We start from the raw sequence: 21,900 nt of genomic DNA on the forward strand, positions 1-21,900 counted from the left end.
GGGCAGCTCTGGGAGCAGGAAGTGAGCAGCTCTGGAAGGAGGAAGTGGGCAGCTCTGGGAGCAGGAAGTGAGCAGCTCTGGAAGGAGGAAGTAGGTAGCTCTGGAAGCAGGAAGTGAGCAGCTCTGGAAACAGAAAGTAGATAGCTCTGGAAGGAGGAAGTAGACAGCTCCAAGAGCAGGAACTGAGTATCTCTGGAAGGAGGAAATGGGCCACTATGGAAAGCTCTGGAAGGAGGAAGTGGGCAGTTCTGGAAGCAGGAACTGAGTGGCTTTGGGAGCAGGAAGTGAGCAGTTCTTGAAAGAGGAAGTGGGCAGTTCTAGAAGCAGGAAGAGAGCTGCTCTGGAAGGAGGAAGTGGGCAGCTCTGGAAGCAGGAAGTGGGCAGCTCTGGAAGCAGGAAGAGAGATGCTCTGGAAGCAGGAAGTGGAAAGCTCTGGAACCAAGAAGTGGGCAGCTCTGGAAACAGGAAGTGGAAAGCTCTGGAAGCAGGAAGTGGGCACTGCACCTGGCTTTTTCTTACCACAAAGCTGGGCTCAGAGTTACTCCTAACAGATGGTGGCTTACCCCAGCTTTTCTATCCTCACATAAGGGGTGGCAGAGCTGTGAGCTCTTTCTCTGCCTTACTGCTTTATACTTTGGATAAATGACATAACTCTGACTATTTTACCAAGCAGTAAGATAATTTGAGATAATATGGATTCTTCTCCTGAGCTAATTTTTCATAACTTATCTGAAACAGCATTTTTTTCCCAGAATGATTTATCTTATTTTCATTTGCACATTAAAAGTTACCAAAAAAAGGACATTTGGGTCAATTTCTAAACATTGCCATCTATGCATAAATCGTATATTTTTGCCAACACAATGACTAAGATCAGTATTTTAATATTATAATTTGCTCTAAACATCTCACAAAGCTCATACGTAAAGTACTTTCTCTGCACATGCTTTGCGTTGGACTCCGTGTTGAAAAGTAACGTCTCATGATGGCTGAGGCTGAAACACCCTGCCTACTCTTTTGGCTTAATTTACACGCACTAGAGCTGAATTTGAACACAAAGTGTTTCTGCCTCTCTGGCTGCTTTTTCAAATTTATCTTTTCAAACTGTTTTGTTAAGCAGTTCTCAACCTGCAGGTCACTACCCACAGAAACTGTATTAAAGGGCCATGGCATTAGGAAGGTTGACAACTACTGCTCTAAGTGGTGACTTCGTGATGGGTTTAGAAGGTGAGAAAGGCAGGAGAGAGGCTGGGGCCAGAGGAAGGGCTGGGTTGACTCTGTCTGATGGAAGACGGAACAATTCCCTCTACTGGGGACTCCCCTAGCTTGGGTACGTGGTGACCACTCCATCAACATTCCCTCATTTATTCCTCACAGTCAGTCCAGCCTGAACATATTAACCAGTGGCTCTTCTCTCCCACCAGCATTTTACACATTTTATTTTGAAATTCCGTTAATAGTGCAACACACACTTAACATCAGTTTAAGTTTCTTCTGAAGTCAGCATCGTATGGAAACATGGGGAGTTGACATCAGGACAAGATTAACTAAACTACTGACTAAACTATTAAATAGTTCCGATTTTACTGATTTTTCTAACAATGTCCTTTTTCTGTTCCAGGACACAACCCAGGCCAGTGCTTTGGGTTTGATGCTTTATGTTGTTCATCCTAGTTTATTAATGAGGCTGCTACACAGCTCTGGCTTGAAGGAGGATGGGCCAGCAGGCCAGACGCACCCGACTGCTCCTGGATTTGTCACCACAGAGAGGCTGCCTCCATCAAGGGCGGGTGTGCAACCAGGCTCCTGATCCTCTCTGCTCCTCCAAAAAACACAAGAAATTGCCCTTCTGTCTATCTTGGGGTGCAGTCCAAGAGCGTTTATGTAAACTCAACCTTCCCTCTCTTCTTCTTCAGGAATTTACCCTAGGGACTGAGTAATGGTAACATTGATCAGTTAACTGAATGAAATGAAGAGCAGTGGTGGCTCCTTCCCACAGCCTGGCATCCCCCTACCCGCCACATAACTCTGCTCCTCTCTGGTGGAGCAGAGGGATTCTTCCTCATCTGCCAGCTCTGGACCTGGCCCCAGGCATGCGACTCAAGGCTGCTTCAGGGAACTGTTCCTTGGTATTTGACGTGGTGGTAAAGGATGTGACCACGAACCCTACATGGAAGTATCTGAGCGGCACAATACAGGATGAGGGGCGATGTAGACCCAAGGGTGTGGGGACTCTCCAGCTCAGCTCATGCCCAACCTGAGACTGTGGAGGGGATTCCCAAAGGGTGGTCATATTCTACCACTTGCATCCCAAGTGTCCTGAGTCCTCCAAGGCTGTGCTCTGTGGGCTGTGACACCAGACACTTCTGCCCAGTGTCTTTCCTTTCCCTTAGGGTGTTACTGGGACACCTTCCTTCTGACTGTTTCAAATTAGGAAATGCTGACACTGTCTCACCTTTCAGGCTCTGAACCCTTCTGCCCAGTGTCTTCCTCGCCCCTGTTACTACCGGACAGAGGCCTCCAGTGGCAGGCCAGGCAGTGCGGGGACGACTGCTGGGAAGTTTGACAGCGGGGAAAAGTTTAGACCACAGTCCCCCATGTGGCTGCACATGACAGGGTCCTGGGGGTGTGGTGAAACACTCACCCCTGGGCAGTAACTGCCCCTCCACAGACAGAGGCTCAGACACCTGTGTTGAAAATGCCCCTCCTGTAAACTGGGTTCATCCCTGCTGGGTATTTGGGAACTTCTGGGTTTTATACTATTCAGACAACAGTGTAAAGGATGAGAGAAAGTAAAACTGAAATACAAACAGAAGTGTCCATCCGAAGCTCGTCAAAGCTTTGTTTCCGTATAGACTGTTCACTGGGAACCCTGGTCAGTGGACAATGTGCCATGTAGACACCAAATTCCTGGGGTAAGGGGAAGACCCCTAGGGCAGGAGTCGCCTAATAAAAATATTACTAAAAAATGATCTCACTGTATACATGCAAAAATTCATTTAAGGTTGCATTATACATACCCTTAAATGTGTGTGTGGCTGTGTAGGGTCCTCACTCTCCCCCGGCATGCACCAGCTTCACCCAGAACCGTGCTGGAAACCGAGGCTCTTGGGGGATGAAGGAGGCCTTTGAACAGCCACATGTCATCCACATCAGCCACCCTGTCTCCTGAGGAGCTAGAAAAGGGCCTCCAGTTCTGTGTGTTTGGGGGTGACTTTGTCGGCAGAGACTTTTCTGACTCTGCAAAGGATCCACACTCAGGATGAGGCAGACTTCGCAGTGCCAGGAAGCCTGAAATCAGTGAAGGACCCCCCAGAGGAGGAATGAAGCCAGAGCTGCGGCATCTCCTCTGCTGGGGCATCACTGAGGACGCAACTGAAGTAAATTCTGGACAAAGCTGGAAGGATAATCAAGCTGAGGCAGTATCTGAAAACGCTGGTTGCCAACCAGCTAAGTATTTCCAAATACTTTTTCTAAAATATGACCTTTGCAGCATGTTAATGAGATTAATTTTCCCATTATGTTTAGCATTTTTTTCAAAAATTGGTAACACTTTGACAGTCCAGTCATTCTACATTAATTTGGTATTCATGGAAATAGCGGTGATCCTGATGAATCCATTTGGTATTCATGCAGTTGTCTTATGCACTTTCATAAAGGCACTACTGTGGGCTGGAAGCCTTCTTAGGACACCACTATTGCATCTGATCTCATTTTGCAGCTTCCAGCAGGCATTTTTTCCATGTGTCTGATACTTTGTCTCTAGCTCAGTTCAGGTGCATCTGGCAACATCCTGGTACAACTGACACCTTGCACCTTGCAAATTCATCCCTACACCACCCAGGTCATGTAAAGCCCCTCGAGGTTCCTGATTCCTCCCGTACCCTCCTCCAGAACGCACAGCTGGCAGTTGTATACTGATCACCCTCTAAACGTTGATTGACTCCTTGAGCATTTGAATAGATAGATACCAGGGGTTACCCCACGTGAGTGTGTCCAGGCCATCTCGCCTTCAGAACAATTAAACCAAGCTGAGTCTCTCCTGTTCTTCTGTTTCTGTGAGGCTACCGCAACTGGTCTTCAGCAAGAATCTACCACAAAGGAGTTTAGTTCCCAATTCATTTCAACACAACACAGAGATGAATCCTTCTCAGCCCTAGTGATGAATATGACCAGTGGTTACTGACTCTTAGAAATTTGAAATGAAATTGCCAGGGTATTTATCTTCCATGTGATGGGAAACGGCACAGCTTTGCGTTGGTATTTTCATTTCATGGCTAGACAGCGCACTTCTCCAGCCTGCTAGGATATCATGCACTCAACCACCCTGAGGGGTGGAAATTATTTTCTCCACTGTGAGCTTGGGAAACATGAGGCTCTGGAGAGCTCAGTGGTTGGCCCTAGTATGTAGCAGCAGAGCTAAAATTTGAACTGGTATCAGGAAGAGAAGACATTGTTAGTTCCATGAAGAAGAAAGCAAATCAGTTTATCACGGTACAGGGTCCCAGAGGAGGTTCTCCTGAGTGATCAGGCATCCTCGCCCACCTGCCTCGGGTAGCCGGGGATCCCCAGAAACCCCTGAAGTCACCGCAGACCAAGTCAAAGTAGGGGCTTCTTCTGTCCTGTCTCCTGAGGAATTGGCAAAGCGTCTATGACCCATTTCATGGGTCCAGCTTCCGTGTCCAGCAGCGCTGGGCACAAAACTGCAAAACAGTGGAGACCGGGTTGCAGAACAAGAGGACTAAGGACTTCTAGGGAAGAAGCTGCTCGTGGGAAGGGAAGGGGAGCACGTGACACAAGGGCTCACTGGTGTCCTTTCATTTTGACATTCTCCTATGTTTTCTCATCCCCAATCAAACGCATTATCACATAGTTTAATTACCATATCAGGTGGAAATTCACTTTTACTGATACAATTAAAAGACTGGCCAACAGTGTATCACAAGTAGCTTGGAGTCATGTTAAAAATGTGATAGTAATTGATGTGATATCCACATGACCTGATAGAAAATTGACTGTTTTAGTCATCTCAGGGGTATTTCTCTGCCTGCCTCTTCTGGCTTTTCCCGTCAGCCGAGTGCAGGGCAGCAGAGGTGCCTGCATATTTGTGTGGAGGTTTCAGGATGCATTGAGTGAGTGATGGGGAAGAACGCAGCTCTGGGGTCAAGGGCAAGGTGGTGACTCCTCCCACCCACCACATGGTTCTGTGCCTGATTCCCATGCAGATATGTTTGCTGGTCAGGAAATATTTCACTTAAATTAAATAAAAATGCTGCAACAACAACAACAAATCCATTGGTCTGTTGGACAATCAGTATAGAAATTTGGGCCCGTAAAACTAGATAAAGGTAGTATATTGACCTTCCAGTAAAGCCACTGAATGACCCCTGCATTTTCACGTCTTTATGAATGATCTTTGCAGTATCAGTCAATTCCAACTAAAAATATTCACACGTGCACCAAATGTGTGCACTAGACCCGGACATGGGCCATCTCTTCACAAGGCAGGCACATTATTAATTTCTTCACAAAATATCTGAACAAGATTTTTCAATTAATTTTTCCTGTTGTGTTTGCCTCCACCTGACACCACAGATGTGATGTTGTCTTTTTCACAGCTGGAGACCAACTAAAACGGCCTCTGGGATAACGTGAATATGTCAGGGAACAAAGAATATGGCATTTAACGCACAAGGACGCCGCCATTCAGGACGGAGCTCTGCCCTTTCCTCATGCCCCTTCCCTGGCTCGTTCAGATGGGTGTCTGCAATTTCTTGACCTACCAATTAGTTCCTAAATGAGCAGGTTGGAAAACCACCCCATGTCACATCCATGGCTAATACCCTCACTTGTGGGACCTTGACCCCAGCCAGCCTCTTCACGGCGTGCTGTGTGATGAATAGTTCCGTGCCGGGCTAATTGCAGTTTGTGTGTTAATCCCCACTCGGGCTTTCTCTGTTGACTCTGGTGCCATCTCAGACACTGATTATTTGTGGCCTGTATGCGTGCATGAATACGCGTGTGCTCCCACGTGCAGGCGTGCTGAGCCTCTCTGGATAAGAGCCACTCTGACCTGCATGACCAGCCGTGGGTGTGATCTCGTCTCTGCATCTATCTGTACCATGGGCTTACTCCCTGTGACTTAGTCTACACCTGTGATTCTGTCTATAAACGGTAAAGAAAATAAATATACTGATTGCTTTGCCTTATAAAGGCAATAAAACTAAGTCAATTGCTTGAGTCTCATTTATGTAAAAATTAAATTTGATCTAATTGGTCTGTTTGTGTAAACAGTTGGTGAAGATGACTCAGCTTGGTCATCCGTATTGGTGCTGGTGGATTTCGTCTGAAGCTGTCCCCAGCCAGGCCCTCACCTGTCACTGTGCTTCCAACGGCCTCACGGTGAAGTGTTTCCTTAGTGGAACAAGCTTGATAGTGTGGGTGAAAAAGGGGAGAAGTGTAGGGGTTTTCTGAAGTGTTCTCCTATGTTTGATTTGCATTTCTGCATTTTTAACTCTTAATCTAGAAAGGTATCTATTCGTATTTTAAATTACTTATTCCGTTTAAAACAGTTTGTTGAGAATCTAATCTGAACAATGACCCTCAATGCTTATTTCTTTGATTCATTCAACACATAGTTGTGAGAGCTCTGTCTGGAGAGCTTCCTGAATCCCTTTAGAAGGAAAAAAACAAAGCATGTCCTTCCCAGCCCTTGAAGAGCGTTACTGCCGGTAGGACAACAAACCCAGCACAAAGGTGTGCTGAGCTTCAGTGCGGCACGTTCTCAGCTAAATGACACCCACTCACCAGCCTCAGAGAGAGGAGGATGCCGATTTTAGCTTCCAGAATTCACAAATGTCTGTTGGCCTTGCTAATAAATAGTGAAACTGAATTGAGGACCGTGAATGTCCATGCCGCCAGCAGGAGCAGGGCGCTCAGTGTCCTGGGAGCGGCAGCCTCCCCGCCCCCCTGCATCTCCCTGCAGATCCTCCCTGGGTTTCCCCTGCTGATTAGAGAAGCCCCCTGTGTGCGGGGCACCGAGGCCCAAGGTGAGTGAGAAAAACCTGGCTTCCTTCCTTCCACCTGGTCTGCAAGACAGAGGAGCAACAGGGTGAAACCCTGGGATGAAAATTCAGTGTAGGGGCTACTTCGGCTTGGAGGGTCAAAAAAGATCCCTCTATAGATGTGACCTTCAAGCTAAAATCCAATGAGGAGGAGGAACCAGCTTTGCAGAAACATAAGCAAAAGCATTCAGTGAGTAAAGAACAGAGGATGGAGGCTAAGAGGCCTCTCCCCCCCTCCACCCGGGGCCAACAGACAAGATAGCAGAGACTCAGAGGAGAATTTGTGCTTTTTAAATGATAGAAAGTCAGTGGAGGGTTTTAAGTGGGAGACTAGTATGACTAGTTTAAGGTTCTAAAAGTTCCCTCTAGAGTAGAGAACACGTACTGGGGGGCAGGGAGAAGCAGGACGAGGCTTCAGAAGATGCAGCTACGTTTGCAACTGAAATTTCCTACTGACCCTCTACTGAGCTCTTAGGTAACGATGTCCTCTGCTTGCTTACATGAAGTCCCCACTGACCCTCAGCCTGTGGTGTGGTCGGTCAGTCCAGAAAGCCGTGGCCACCTCGCAGGCCCAGGAGAAGGCACATGCCAGTTGCAGAGGAGGGGCAGGCTCAGTGTCTGTGCAGGGCGAGCCCTGTCCCCAGCAGCAAGCTGGGGGACACGGGTGAAACCTTCCTACTCCAGAAAGGAAACTGCTCTCTGTGAAGCAGAGGACGTTGATCCTAAGATGCCAGCACAGCTGTAAATGACAGCAACATTGCAGTGACTGTCTCTTTAGCCGGGAAAGTCAACCCAAAGTCATCATAGCAAGAAATTGCTTTATGCTGAGAGCAGTATATAGTGACAGTTGGAGTGTTTATGACCCCAGCCCTCTTCAGAAGCTTCACTGTACCTTCAGAATTTGTAGAGACAGATGCGGGTTTGAGTGTGATCATGAACTCGTATTGTTTCCTGTGGGCTCAGCATCCAGCCCACCCTGCCTCTCTCTGGGCCTGCTCTCCTGGGAACACCACCCCCAGCCTCCTCCCTCTGAGTAAAGCAATGCATCTAAACAGTGAATGTGAGACCCAGCGGGGCAGCCCAGCCCCTGTGGCAGCTGATGGACAGGAGAACCTGTCTCTCTCGGCTGAACTCTGAGGCTGTGAATTCAAGGCTGTTCTTGGCTAGCTCTCCTGCCATGTGGAGTCTGTCTGTCTGCAGAACGAAGTCAAATGGACACAAAGGAAGAAATGGAAAACAGATGTGAGGAGACGGGCGGGGCGGGGGGAGGAATCCTGGAGGCCCAGACTCCCTTGTTCTGGTCTGGGGTCCCTGCTTGTTACAGTTTTTTCAATCTGTAAACTAATCCTGTCTTCCTTCTCTGCCAGGAGAACTAATAAATCCATGTTTTGCATAAGTCATTTGACTCGGGTGTCAGTCGCCTGAAATGCGAATAGCTCTCACTAATGGCAATTGTTATCCATGTTTTGTGAAAGCTTGGATTTTTCTGTGTTTTGGAGATGCCAAGCATTGGGCCAAGGCCCACCTCTCCATCCTTGGTTCATCTGGGTAAAAGAAATTCAGCACACTGTCTTCCTCCAGCTTAGAAAACTGCGTTCAAACACCATCTCTGACTACTCGGAAGTCATTTTGCTCATTGGACCTGTACTAAACATCATTCAGAATCGAGGTGGGCGACTCAAGCTGATCAGGACAGAGCCGCGTCCTCGGCAGGCTCTGCCTTCTGTGTTATCTCCCAGCATGATTCTGTGGGATTTCTTAGGCAGCCCCTGCCTTTACGAACCGTGCTGACGGTTTATTTCTCCAGATGTTTTGTGATCTCATCTCTTGTTAATGTCTCTAGGACTTTGCCACACGGGGTCAGGCAGATTGTCCCCTGCTTGCTGCTTCTCATCCTGCTCCCTTCCTTTTCTGACTGGACTTTGCAATTCTTCAACTGTCAGGGTCTTTCCTTTAAAAAATTCGATTATTGAATGAATAATCACCTTATGAATGATTACAGACAAAGCATAATTAAGATTCTGTTTTCTAAGATTTAACTTTAACTAGTCCTATGGCACCTTGAGTGTTTTTGACCTATTCTAATACTCAAACCCACCTTTTGTTCACTTTGACCCAAGAGCAGTTCTCAATCGGGCAGTTCACCTGCTACTGGAGTCCTGGATGAACCAGCCACACACACAAAGTGACACCCTGTGGGCAGCCTTTTCTCCCACAGAGCTGAGCTGCCTTTTGTGACCTGTTGCACTCCAGGCAGAAAACCAGGGAAGCACAATACACACATGCGTGTGCGCGCACACACACACACACGCACGTGCATGCCCACATACACACTCACACATGCACACGTGCGTGCCCACACACTCACACATGCACACATGCACATGCGTGTCCACACACGCACACACACTCACACATGCACACACACGCACACATGCACATGCGTGTCCACACACGCACACACACTCGCACATGCACATGTGCACACACACACACACACACACACCCCTCAAGTGCATTTGCAGTCGGGCCACTCAGTGGTGGCTGGAATTCCAATCTGGGTTCTTTCTCCTCTTTTGACACGGCTGTGTTTCGTCAGCCCCCCGATGCACCACTGGGGAAATGGACTTCTTTGTCTGAACTCTTCTACCTGGAAAGTGCAGTCTGGAGAGTAACTGTGGTTTGTCTCTGGCACATGAAGACACAGCCTAGATGACACGGTGCCTCAGTCTCCCCACCTGACACCCAAATGCAAGCCTGCAACTCTTCAACTGGTTTTCTACTTTCTACCAAAATGTGTACATTTTAAATGAATATTTTCCTGTCAAAGAATCATGCCCTGAGGGTGTCTCTGCCAAGGGGAAATGAGACTCACAGCGAAAGCAACCTCCACACTCAGCAGCACCTCTTTCAGTAACAGGGAACATCCGTTCCGATGCCAGAGATCACTTGTCATCACTTTCCAGGTATTCGACTTTTTTGAGCAAAAGATCTATTTCTAAAGACCAAAAAAAGGTGTTTTTCATTTCCATTCAAGATGTAATAAATCTGGAAAAACACAAGGAGTTTAAACACAACGGGATTAGAAGAAAGAACAGCTCCAGGCCCTGGGCACCGGTGGGATCCTTGCCTTCCTTTCCAACGTGATCCTGCAGAAAAGGGCGATCCGTAGGCCCAAGTGACCTTTCCTGCCTCTGGGACCAGGAAGGAAGAATTGCCCATCTTTGTAACATCCTGACACTTGTGCCATCTTCCTAAGTTAACAACCCACTGATTCCTTCTGGACCGTGGTTCTGGTAGCATCATTCAGAGTATGCAAGGAAAGATTTAAATTGCAACTTCCAAACCTTCCAGTTGGAAACCGAATTTAGGTAATAACCACCAAAACCTGGCAAGGAGACCCCTGGTTACTTCCACCTGTTGAATTGTTTTTCCCTCCATAAAACCATAATTCTAATGAGAGGTGGGTTTGGCTGGTTCCCTGGTGATGAGGCCAAGTCACAGGTAAGAGACCACAAGATGTTACTATCAGTATCAGTAGCGTGTGAATCCCAGCAATTCTTCATAAGGCAAAGTAGCTGTGAAGGACAAGCTTTACTTACTGAGACTAATTAGCTGTGACCTTCCGGGAAGCAACAGAAACATGCCATTTGCTCTCAAACCTCAGCTACACCGTGGAAATCATTTTTCTAAAACTTTTGGTGATGTTATCTGAACCTTAAAAACTCACAGCAGACACGTGTCCCCTCCCTCCAGAGTGGTGCAAGGTGGAGGCAGGTCTTTATATTTGTGGAAATAGAGAAACTCTGCCTCAGACTGTCTTCCTGCTGGTGCATCAGCCCCCAGCCCTCTTCCTGCTCCTTCACAGAACCACGCTTCAGGTTACCGTGTGCTGTGGAAACTGGAAAGCATTTCCACTCCTGTGTTTTCCAGACCGAGTCATTTTAAGGCTTTTTATCATGCTTCCACCACGTGGACAGATTGTCAGCTTAATTATCCTGCCTTCTAGTCACTAATGTGCCTTGGATATCAGATCTGAGGGGGGAGCGCCAAGGCAGGCCATGATCACTGAACACACACAGCTCACACAGGCACTTGAGCTGCGATCGGGTGTCATTTACCCTCTGAGTTTTATTTATCTGATACCTTTGCTGGAGCTATCATTCTTTTGCTTGCTTATTTCTAGTCCTTGAGAAACATGTTTTTGAAGCCAATTCTGCTTTTCCCTGAGAATTTACAGCATACGTTGCCTAAAACGGGGACTAAATGGCCTCCTGTTTGCAAGGCAGCGTGGTCATTAGGAGCCGGGGAGGCTCCTGCAACCCTAGCCACAGCCTCATCCCCATCCAATCCCGCCGAGTTGTCTGTTCTTTGGAGAGCAGCTCTTTCCTTGGCGATTGTTGCTGTAATTACACAAATGATCTGCTCCACTGTCACTTCCAGTCAAAGGTGTCATCTGAAATTAAAAGTTCATGTGAAATCTAGAGATGCAACTTTTAAGCAGACAGTGGAGACCTGATCTGATTTTACAATGTTTCACTTAACCCCTCCTGTGCCTCGTAGCTACGATATGAGGTGCAGGCTGGCTCACTGGAGAGGGGAGATTTCCCTGGCCCAGGTGCCTGTAAGGCATCTTCTGTCTGCTTGGGCTACCGTGACAAAGCACCACTGACCCGGAGTGACAACAGGAACTCACTGTCTCCCAGTTCTGGGGGCTGCAGCCTGAGATGAAGGTGTCGGCAGGGCTGGCCTCTCCTGAGGCCTCTGTCCTTGGCCTGGGGATGGCTGCATTCTCTCAAGGCCTTCCCTCTGTGTATATGTCTGTGTCCAAATAACTCTTTGTAAAAACACCAGCTGTGTTGAAGTAGGGCCCATTCTCCTGACCTTGTTTTACCTTAATTACCTCCACAAACACCCTCCCTCCAAATAGGCAAACATTCTGGGATACTGGGAGTTGGGACTTCAGCATGTGAATTTTGAGGGGACCTGATTCAGCCTATAACAATGTCCCAGACCCGGTCAGGTGAACAGGAGTCCAATGGGAAGAAGTAACACAAAGGGACACTTTTCTGGAGTGGGGGGACTCTGTTTCTGGTGGACCCAGTCACACAAGGTGATCATGGACTCAAGCCAGAGCAATTGTATTTCTAACTATGTGGAGGACGGGCTGAGCTACTAAGTTATTTCTTGGACACCTTAAAAGTGGAAGTTGAAAATCCAATGTAAGATGGTGGGACTTACTTTTATAATACTTTCCACTTATTTGGGCTTTAAAATATTTATAGAGCAAATCCAGGAGTAAGAGGGATGAAGTGTATTACGTTTTTTTAATTTTTAATTTAAAAAGCACTGAAATGAACTCATAGCAGAATTAGCTTGCTCTGAAATTTTGGTGTATATGGCTACGAATTTTAACATGTGTGTAGATTTACGTAACCACTAACACAGTCAGGACCCACAACCATCCACCACCTCCCAGAATTCCCTCCTGCTACCCATTCATGGTTCCCTCCTCCACTCACATCCCTGTCCTGTGGCAACCACTGGTCTGACCCCTGTCTTATACCATGTTTCCCCCCAAATAAGACACTGTCTTATATTTATTTTTTCTCAAGAAGACACACTAGGGCTTATTTTCAGGATATGGCTTCTCTCCGACCCATCACTAGGTCTTATTATTGGGGTGGGCTTTACATTTAACAAATGCATAGAAATCCCACTAGGGCTTATTTTGGGGGTAGGTCTTATTTTTGGGGAAACACGGTAGTTCACTCTTTTGTGGGAACATCACATTGATAGAATCAGGCAACATGGCTGAGTGGACAGTTGCCTCTGTGACCTGGCACAATGCCTCAGAGGTGCTTGGGTGTTGGCTTTGCTGACAGTTAATTTCATGACACTGCTGAGTAGTTTCCCCTCACCCACTGAAGGGTATTTATGTTGGTTACAGCTTTGGGTATTAAGAAAAAACCTGCTGTACATCTGGTGGGCTGGAGTTTGTGTGATGGCATGTTTTCACTTCTCTTGGGTAAACATCTAGGAATTGGATGGATAATTTAAGTGGCAAGTTTGTGTTTCACTTTATAAGAAACTGCCAAGCTTTTCCAGAGCACATCTGCCACTTTGCATTGACTCCAGTGATGAGTTCTAGGTGGTCTGAGTTACGCCAGCGCTGGCACTGCCCAAGTTTCTGTGTGTTTGTGTTTCTTTGTTTTTCTGCTGTTCTAATAGCTGTGTAGTCGTGCTTTAGAGTCTCGTTTCCGTCCTGACTGATGATGGTGAGCATCTTTCTACGGGTTTACTTTCCATTAGTACATCTTCTTTGGTGAAATGTCTGACTCATTTGCCTACTTTTTTAATTGAATTGCTTTTTTTCCCCTTTATCATTGAGTTTTGCAAGTTCTTTGTATATTTTGAATAGAATTCCTTTTTCAGATATTTGCAAATATGTTTCCCCAATATATAGCTAGTCTTTTAATTCTGTCTTTTGAAATCCTACATGAAAATCTTTTAGTAGCCTAAGGTCACAGATATTTTCCCCAATGTTTTCTTCTAAAAAATTTTTGGGTTTAAGCTTTAAATTTAGATCTATGATGTATTTTAAGTTAGTTTTTGTGTAAAGTCTGAGATATAACTTGAAACTAATAGCTTTGTATGTGAGTGTCTAGTAAAAAGACTATCTTGTATCCATTGAATTGCCTTGGCATCTTTGTCAAAATTAATGGACATCTAATTCTGGTCTCCATTCTATTGCATTCACCAATGTGTTTGTTTCACCAGTATTAATCACACTGTTTGGATTACTGTAGTTTCATTTATTTATTTATTTTCTTGAGACAGTCTCATTCTGTCACCCTCAGTAGAGTTCTGAAGCATCATCATACCTCACAGCAGCCACAAACTCTTGGGCTCAAGAGATCCTCCTGCCTTAGCCTCCCAAGTAGCTGGGACTCCATGTGCCTGCCAAAATGCCCAGCTAGTTTTTTCTATTTTTAGTAGGGATGAGTCTCACTCTTGCTCAGGCTGGTCTCAAACACTTGAGCTCAAGCAATTCACCTGCCTCTGCCTCCCAGAGTGCTGGAATTACAGGTGTGTGCCACTATGCCTGGCCTGATTACTGTAGTTTTGTACAAAGTCTTGGAATTGGGTAGTATAAGCCCTTTAATCTTGTTTTCCTTTTTCAGAATTTTTTTTGGGGGGGGCTATTCTAATCCCTTTGCCTTTGCATAGACATTTTACAGTCAACTTGTCAATATCTACAAAATGTTCTGCTGGAGTTTTACTGGACGTGTCTAAAGTCTAGAGATCAGTTTGGGGATCATTGACATGGAGGACTATATTGAGTTTTCTGATTATGAATATGGTGTACATCTCCATTTATTTGGATTGCCTTTGGTTTCTGTATCAGTATTGTGTGGTTTTCATCAAAAACCCTTTAGATGTTTTCTTGTATTTACACTTAAATATTTTGGTTTTGAAGCTACTGTAATTTTTAAAATTTACCTTTAATTATCGATTTGCTAGTATGTAGACATATGACTTATTTTTGTATGTGGCACTTTTACCTCAGACCTCTTTGTTCTAGAAGATCTTTTCATGTTGTGTTTGTGGATTTTTCTACACAATCATTGTCTGCACATAGGATAATTTCTTTTCTGCCCCCAATATATGTGCCTTTTAATTATTTTTCTTGCCTTATCATACTGGCTAGCATTTCATTTTTATATGTTTTAGTTTTCTATTTTTTAATAAATTAGGAAAATTTATTAAGAATGTTTGTGGATTTACCTAAGATCATATAATTCATAGATGCCACCGAGGAAGCTGGAATTCAAAGTTTGAGATTTAGTTCCAGGTAACTTTCAGTTCTCGTATCTTCCCTTCTCGGAGACCACAAACACACAAAAGGAAAGGAAATTGTCAGAATCCTGTGTAGGGAATAGTCAGAATTCTGTGCAGGAATTAGTCAGAATCCTTGGGTAAGAAATAGTCAGAATCCTTATATAGTTTCCTTTTTGACTTTTCCATAAGAATTTGTTTCCTTTGATCACAGAAGTACCGTTCCTTTTCTGATTATCTTATCCTTATCTGATAATCTTAATTTTGATTAATGTATATTACTTAAATATCAATTTTTAATCCTTTTCTCATGATTTCTAAAGCTAAACAGCATGTGGGGAGACTTGGGACCTCAGCCCTGAAGAGGTGTGGTCATTTCCAGGCAGTCTTGGTGAAAGACTGGAAATTCCCTAGGCTGGTGAAAGACTCCTGAGTGCTTTGAAGGTGAAAAGCAGGGCCTGGATTTTGCCTGTGGCTTCCCCCATTCACAGCCGTGCCCTCCACTACTTAAGGCCCTGGAGGGAGACAGTAGACATTCTGAAATCCCTGCTTCAGTTTAGCGCGCCCGTGGTGGCACCCGTTGGGAAGCTGGAGATACAACTGCTGAGTGAAGTGAGAGCCTGTGCGCTGGTCTCCTCAACCAGTGTCACTGCACCTGTGAAGACAAACTCCTGCAGAGCCTGCCTGGGACGGAGGGACACCCAGCTGGGTGTGTTGTGTCTCCACTAACTCCACTCCACCCTGTCCAGCTTCTCTGCTTTAAGAAGGCCTCCTTCCCTGGAAAGAGCATGGCCATCCATCAATATGACAGTCTTCTGACTCAGGACACCCCCAGGATGGGGTGGGGGGAGTCACAGGGGCCCTTCCTACACCAAGGCTCAAGCCTCCTTCCCTCAAGCCCTCACATTGCCCACTACCTGCTTTATCAAACCAGCACAAAATACAAAAGCTTGGTTTTGAAAATAGTTGGAAGATTGAAGGGGCCTTTTTCTCTGAAAGCAAAAGTAGATAAGAGGAGAGATACCCTCCTTGAAATTCCCTCTCACAGTGCATTCTGAGCAGAGAGGAATGGATATGGGAAAATCAGAAGCCTCACAAACTGTCCACAGACATTTTCACTCCCTTTTTTATCTGGAAGTGTTTGGACCCAATAGACTTTGTTTTTAATGTGTCTGGACTACAGAATACGGTGACCACGACAGCACGAATCTGTCCTCGTATGCGCTGCAGCTCACGTCACACGATCAGGGTGCACGGGAACAGAGTTCCACCCTGCCCTGAGTTATTTGTAACTTACTACTATAATCCCACTGGGTCTTCTGTTCCTGTTAAAATAGGAAGGAGAGCTTGGTTTGGTTATTGTAATGCTGAGGGGAACCCACTGGGGCATTGCTGCTGTCCCTGGCCCCGCATACAAACTGGTATCCACCACTCACCAAGGTTTCTTTCATTAATGCAAGAAAGGATTTTCTTTTTCTAAAAACAAGGAGAACTTGTGTGATTTCCTATCTCCCAGATCTTGCGATTGCAAATGCATGTTAATTTAATTGTATTGACCCCTGCAAATGATTGTGTTAGGGCTGTTACCTTTCTCCACTATTGAATAAGCTGTTAAGTCTAAAAAGAGTTTTCATAAAGAAGGTCAAAGCCTTCAAAACAATTTTAATTTGTCAGTGTTTCCTAAGTGTTCTGGAAAGTACGACCCTCCATTCCTACATCCCTGTTTGCTGACAGTGAGAGACAACTGCTGCTTCAGTGAGCTTTTCCCACTAATGCCGGACATTCTGGAATCAGTGTAGCAGGCTGCCTTGCAGTAAGACAGCCAGTGGAAGGGGGTTTTGCAGCTGGAACCCTACTGTGGGCGAGGGAGAGCGGTAGGAAGAGAGGAGACTGTGCTGTGTAGAGGAAGCCTGGGCTCCCTGTCACTGAGGATGCCACTCAGCTTTCTCCCTTGCAGGTGTGGGCTGCTTCCCTCCATGGCATTATCAGAGCTCCTTGATGCCAGGTGTTAGCTTGTGTGAGCAGGTGTCTTCCCGCTGAAGTAAACAGAGCCCTCCAGGCAAGGCATGCTGGCAGGGCAGCCTTTCTCTCCATGCTGAGATTGGCCTGGCCCATCCTATTTGGACCCTGCAAGACAGGGAGCAGCTTTGGGTGTGGCCATACGGGTGGCAAGAGCATCCCTGTCTGGGATACAGAGGTCTCGTAGAGAAGGGTGGCTGGTGTCACACCAGAGGGAATTTCTCCAGAGGGAATGGGATCTAAGCCATGCCTTGTTTGGCTGTGTGGGGTGAAGGCAGCAGAGCTACAGAACCAACGCAAACTTTAGAAACATCACACACCTGTGGGCTGGCACAAGGACAGCAGGCAGAAACATCACACACCTGTGGGCGGGTGCAAGGATGGCAGGGCAGAAACATCACACGCCCGTAGGCTGACACAAGGATGGCAGGACAGAAACATCACACACCCATGGGCTGGCACAAGGACGGCAGGCAGAAACATCCCACACCTGTGGGCTAACACAAGGATGGCAGGGCAGAAACATCACACACCTGCGGGCAGGTGCAAGGACGGCAGGCAGAAACATTGGACGGCAGGCAGAAACATCGCATGCCTGTGGGCTGTTGCAAGGACGGCGGGCGTATCATACCACACAGCCAATGTCCATGTGCATGAATGGCCACCAAAGATTATGTGTTTGGAAGAGTCTATTCCACCAGCCTGGCTCATCCTCAATTTGTTTGCACAGCCTCCATAGTCTGTCAGAGCAGCCTGGGGCCCTGGAGCTGGGTGAGGCTACGTGCCACCTCCCTGCTCACAGAACCATAGATGGAGGGGCTCTGATGCTGGGTCCCCAGTTCCGCCATGGGGATCCAGGTGGGCTCTGGGTGGGCCATGAAAGACCAGTAGGAACCCAAATCTAGATAGCAATTTATTTTATATTTGAACTTTATAATTTGGAAAGACATCTCATCAAAAAAAAAAAAAAAAAAAACTCATATGGCAGGCAGAGCTCTGAAGTCCCAAGACCAAACGCATTTGGGCAGAAGCAGGAAGCAGGCAGTGTGGTGTGAACGGGAGAATTACAACGGAGCTGTGTGTCTCTACTGCACTGCCTGCTGTGTGACCTGGGACAGGCCACTCAACCTCTCTGTGTCAAAAGTCTGAAGATTCTAGTCCCATGTCTTAAGACAGGAGCAGAGGTTTCTGAGGCACTTTGTAAACTACAGCTCTTAAAGCTTCACCAACTGTTCAATAGGAATAGTTTTGTCATTCACTCAACCAGCATTATAGAGAACTGTGGTCTTGTTCTTAGCAGTTCAAGGGATTGGGAGGCGGAGAAGCCAGACCACTGGTCCAGGACCTGATCCCCTCTAGGCTGGGGGACCTGCATGCATTGCATTTGTGGAAAAATGCAAAACCACAGCTTGCTGTTGTCATATTTACACACATGTCATTTAAGTGCAAGAACAGAGAAATTCTGGAATCCTAGCTACTCTGGCCAATCTAACAAAACGGTGCCTTTGTGTAAGTTTTATATTAAAACACACGCATCTCTAGGATTTAGGAGTATATTATATACTTCTCCTGCCAAGTGTACCAGTAAGCTGAGTTTTTGATGCTTTTGTGAACTATGACATTTAACTTAAAGGGAACTGGGCAGATAACCAGATGGTGAGTCTCCTCACTGGGCAGACTGGATAGATTGTGGAGACTTGACTTACTCAGAAGTGACCTGAAGTCTCCAGTGACCTGAAGTCTCCCAGAAGGGAGTTGTGGTCAGCTCACCAAAGAGTCTCCACACAGGAGTCTGCACTCCTACCGGAACACGGTGCGCCCTTCACAGGGGTGTTGACGTAGACACGGCACCCAGTATCTGGGGTGACCAGGACTTGCCAAGAACCCACGTGGGCTTCTCCTACTGCGTCAGGAAGAAGGCAGCATGCGTGCCCATCATCTCCGTGTCATAAGCAACTCCTTCTGTCAAAACAGATTTTCAGGAAGAGATGTGATCCCTCCCCATGCGTCACCACGTGTGACGCTATTGATTGTTATTGACCGTCAGATCCTTTCTGAGCTGCATCCCAACAGGTGGCCGGCAGACACCATGCTCCCCAGAGGGTCAGCGAGGGACAATGTGCATGCTGCCTTTAAAATAAGCCTTCTCTTAGAAAAACTCCTGAAGGGTCTTCCTGAAGGCAAGGTGGCCTTCCAGGTGACCCCTCCTGGCACAGGAGGAGGGAGGGACGCCCTGCAGGGTGGCTGCACCAGGGGCACCATTGGCTGGTGCCCAGCTGTTCCCTTCTTCCTTCAATGCCTGCAATGATGCTCATATTTCCCCCAAACAGCATCTTTCTGCTTCTGTGGTCCTACCCTTCTGAGGCTTTCCGTGGTTTTCAAAAAGAAAAGCCTTCTGGTCACAGTAGCTGTGGACCCGGCAGAGGGGTCTGGGATGCTCCTCCCTGCCCCATGGCACCTCAGCCCACTTGTGGGCTGTATTGTCAGCAGGGAGCTCAGGCTGCTGCCTGAAGTTCCCAAAGCCTGACGAGCCTCCCCTGGGAAGCGTCCAACCTCTGCTGTGTCTGTCGCATCCTCAACCCCCGTAGGTCCTCCAGAAACAGGAACACATGTCAGACTTTTCCTCGTGGAACTCCTAGACTCTTGCCAAAGTCTTGGCAAGTGGCAGGTACCCAGTATTTCTGGATTCTCTCAGAGCACAACCATCACCCGTCATTCAGCTACAGTTCAGCTGCCGCTATATGATGGGGAGAAGCTCCCATGGCCTGTGGAAGTGGAGGACACAGAGCATGACCTCAGCCCCTGGCCAAGCAGTCAGCTGATGGGTTTGCCACTCTCAGGGCAGGAGGCTGGACACGTACTCTCCCCAGTTAGCAACATCTGACTTGATTACACTCCTTCCTTCCTTCCCTCCCTCTCTCCTTTCCTTCCTTCCTTTCTCTCTGTATTTAGCCATAAGGAAAATTTTAGAAAACAGCTTTCAGTGTATATTTTGCATTGTCCATATTGCCACCAAATGCATTGCTAAGCAACACCTTGCCAGAAATATTCAGCACAAAAGCTCCTGCAAATAATAAACTTGCACTGGGTGGGATGAATAATACATTACATGCAAGGTGCAGTGGGCGTCTATTTTATTTTTTCTTGTGTGGCTTTATAGCCAATTAATAGCTAATTAATCAGGTGACCATCTATACCTAAAAGATATAAAACAATGAAAATCAATAGGAATTTTCTTTCAGACAAAGGTGCCGTAGGCAGCAAATGAGAAGGGAATCAGACTAATATTTTCACAGGAAACTAATGAAAACCCTAGTGCAGTTAATCTGGAAATATTTGGAAAAAATGACACAACATGCCCCCCTCTTTTTTCTGAAAAGTAAAAGTTACAGAGGAAGTGTTTTATGATTAAAATGTAGCTGCTAATTACATAGATATACATAATCTTAGTGAAGTGATTTGTGGAATTCTAAGTAGAAGTCATAAGATTTAATGAAAATAAGGAAATAATCTAATAAGGGTGGAGAAGATTATACCATCCTTAAAAAACATTACCTTATCCCAGTTTAATAATAGAAAAAAAGGAGCAGTTAAATGTCAGCTGGTTTTCCCAATAAGCAGTGTCAATGTGTCACAAGGAGACCCCTGTGTACCATACATGCCTTCCACATATAGCTTCATGGGACTTTCCTTGGGGGGGTCCATGTCACAATCAGCATAGGTCTCAGTCACCTTGTGGTCATCCCCAGGACCAGCTCAGTGCTGTGCCCCAGGGCACCTCCCTGCCAGGCGTCCCCCCAGCCTTTCCTCCCCACCCCCTTGACCCCTGCTGTGGGGACTCTCAGCCCATCCCTGTCCTGGCCTTGATCAGCTCCTGAGTCATTTTATTGATCTCATGGTATTCATTCCCTTCTATCAAAATTCCATCTCACACCCCTCCTCCATTGCAAGGTGTAGTGACTTTCAATCACCTGCAAATCAAGTTCAAGCTCCTTCCTGCTCCGATTCTCACCCTGACCTGCCTGTAAACTTGCACATCTTGCTGCTGTGCCCCCTTAAAAGCCTTCTACAAAGGAGGTGTTCATGTGACACTTGTGCCCTGGCCCTGTTCAGCGGCTCCTCCCTCTCTCTGGAGGCCTCCCGCTGACCCCCGCGCCTTCTGCTCTGTCCACGGGGAGCCAGGCACAGTGGTTGGGACTGTGGACTCTGGGACCAAGTGGCCTGAGCTTCAGTCCACTTGTGGACTATCTTGTCCACAGGGATCAGTTCCCAGCCTCTCTGTGCCTCAGTTTTTCATCCGTAAATATCAACAGCATCCACTCTCCAGGCAGCTGTGGTGATTCTGAGTTAGCAATGCCCAGGGCTTTGATCAGGACTTGCCTGGGGAAGTACAGGTCACCCACCTCGGCTCTCTGCACTCCGACATCCTCTGAAGACTCCCCAACTGGTGATAGACTGCTGAGGTCAGAGGCACAGGCACCAATCACAGAGGGGCCCTGAGTGTTTCTGGATGGCAATGCCGCTGCTCTCAAGGGCTTTCTCTAAAGTAGAAGTTGGGTAAGGGACCCAGACGCCACCTCACCTCCCTCACGAACACGAACCAGGTGGGGGAACAAATCCCTCAACCACGATTCCTGGGTAGGACGAGAACCAAGTACATCTGCAAAAATCATTACTGCTTTTGCCAAAACATTACTTAGAGATACTGTACCTTTCACATGCAGAAGACTACTCAGCAATCCCAGGAGACGTGAGTGGTTCTCACGAGTTTTCTTTCAGGCCTTAGAGTCGTCCATTTTCTTCAGACTAAATTGAGTCAATTTCATCCAAATTGAAGAAGCAGTTGTGCATGTAGATGTAGTCTCTGATGGTGAATTGAATCAAATCCAAATGTCACATCTTTAGGGATTCAAACCATCACCAATTTTATCTCTACTGCCAATTCAAGGCCTGCATACGTTTTCTTTTTTTTTTTTTA

The sequence above is a fragment of the Otolemur garnettii genome, unplaced genomic scaffold (genome assembly GCF_000181295.1).
Source record: "Otolemur garnettii isolate 467f Iridium unplaced genomic scaffold, OtoGar3 scaffold00075, whole genome shotgun sequence".
In the NCBI taxonomy this organism is placed as follows: Eukaryota; Metazoa; Chordata; class Mammalia; order Primates; family Galagidae; genus Otolemur; species Otolemur garnettii.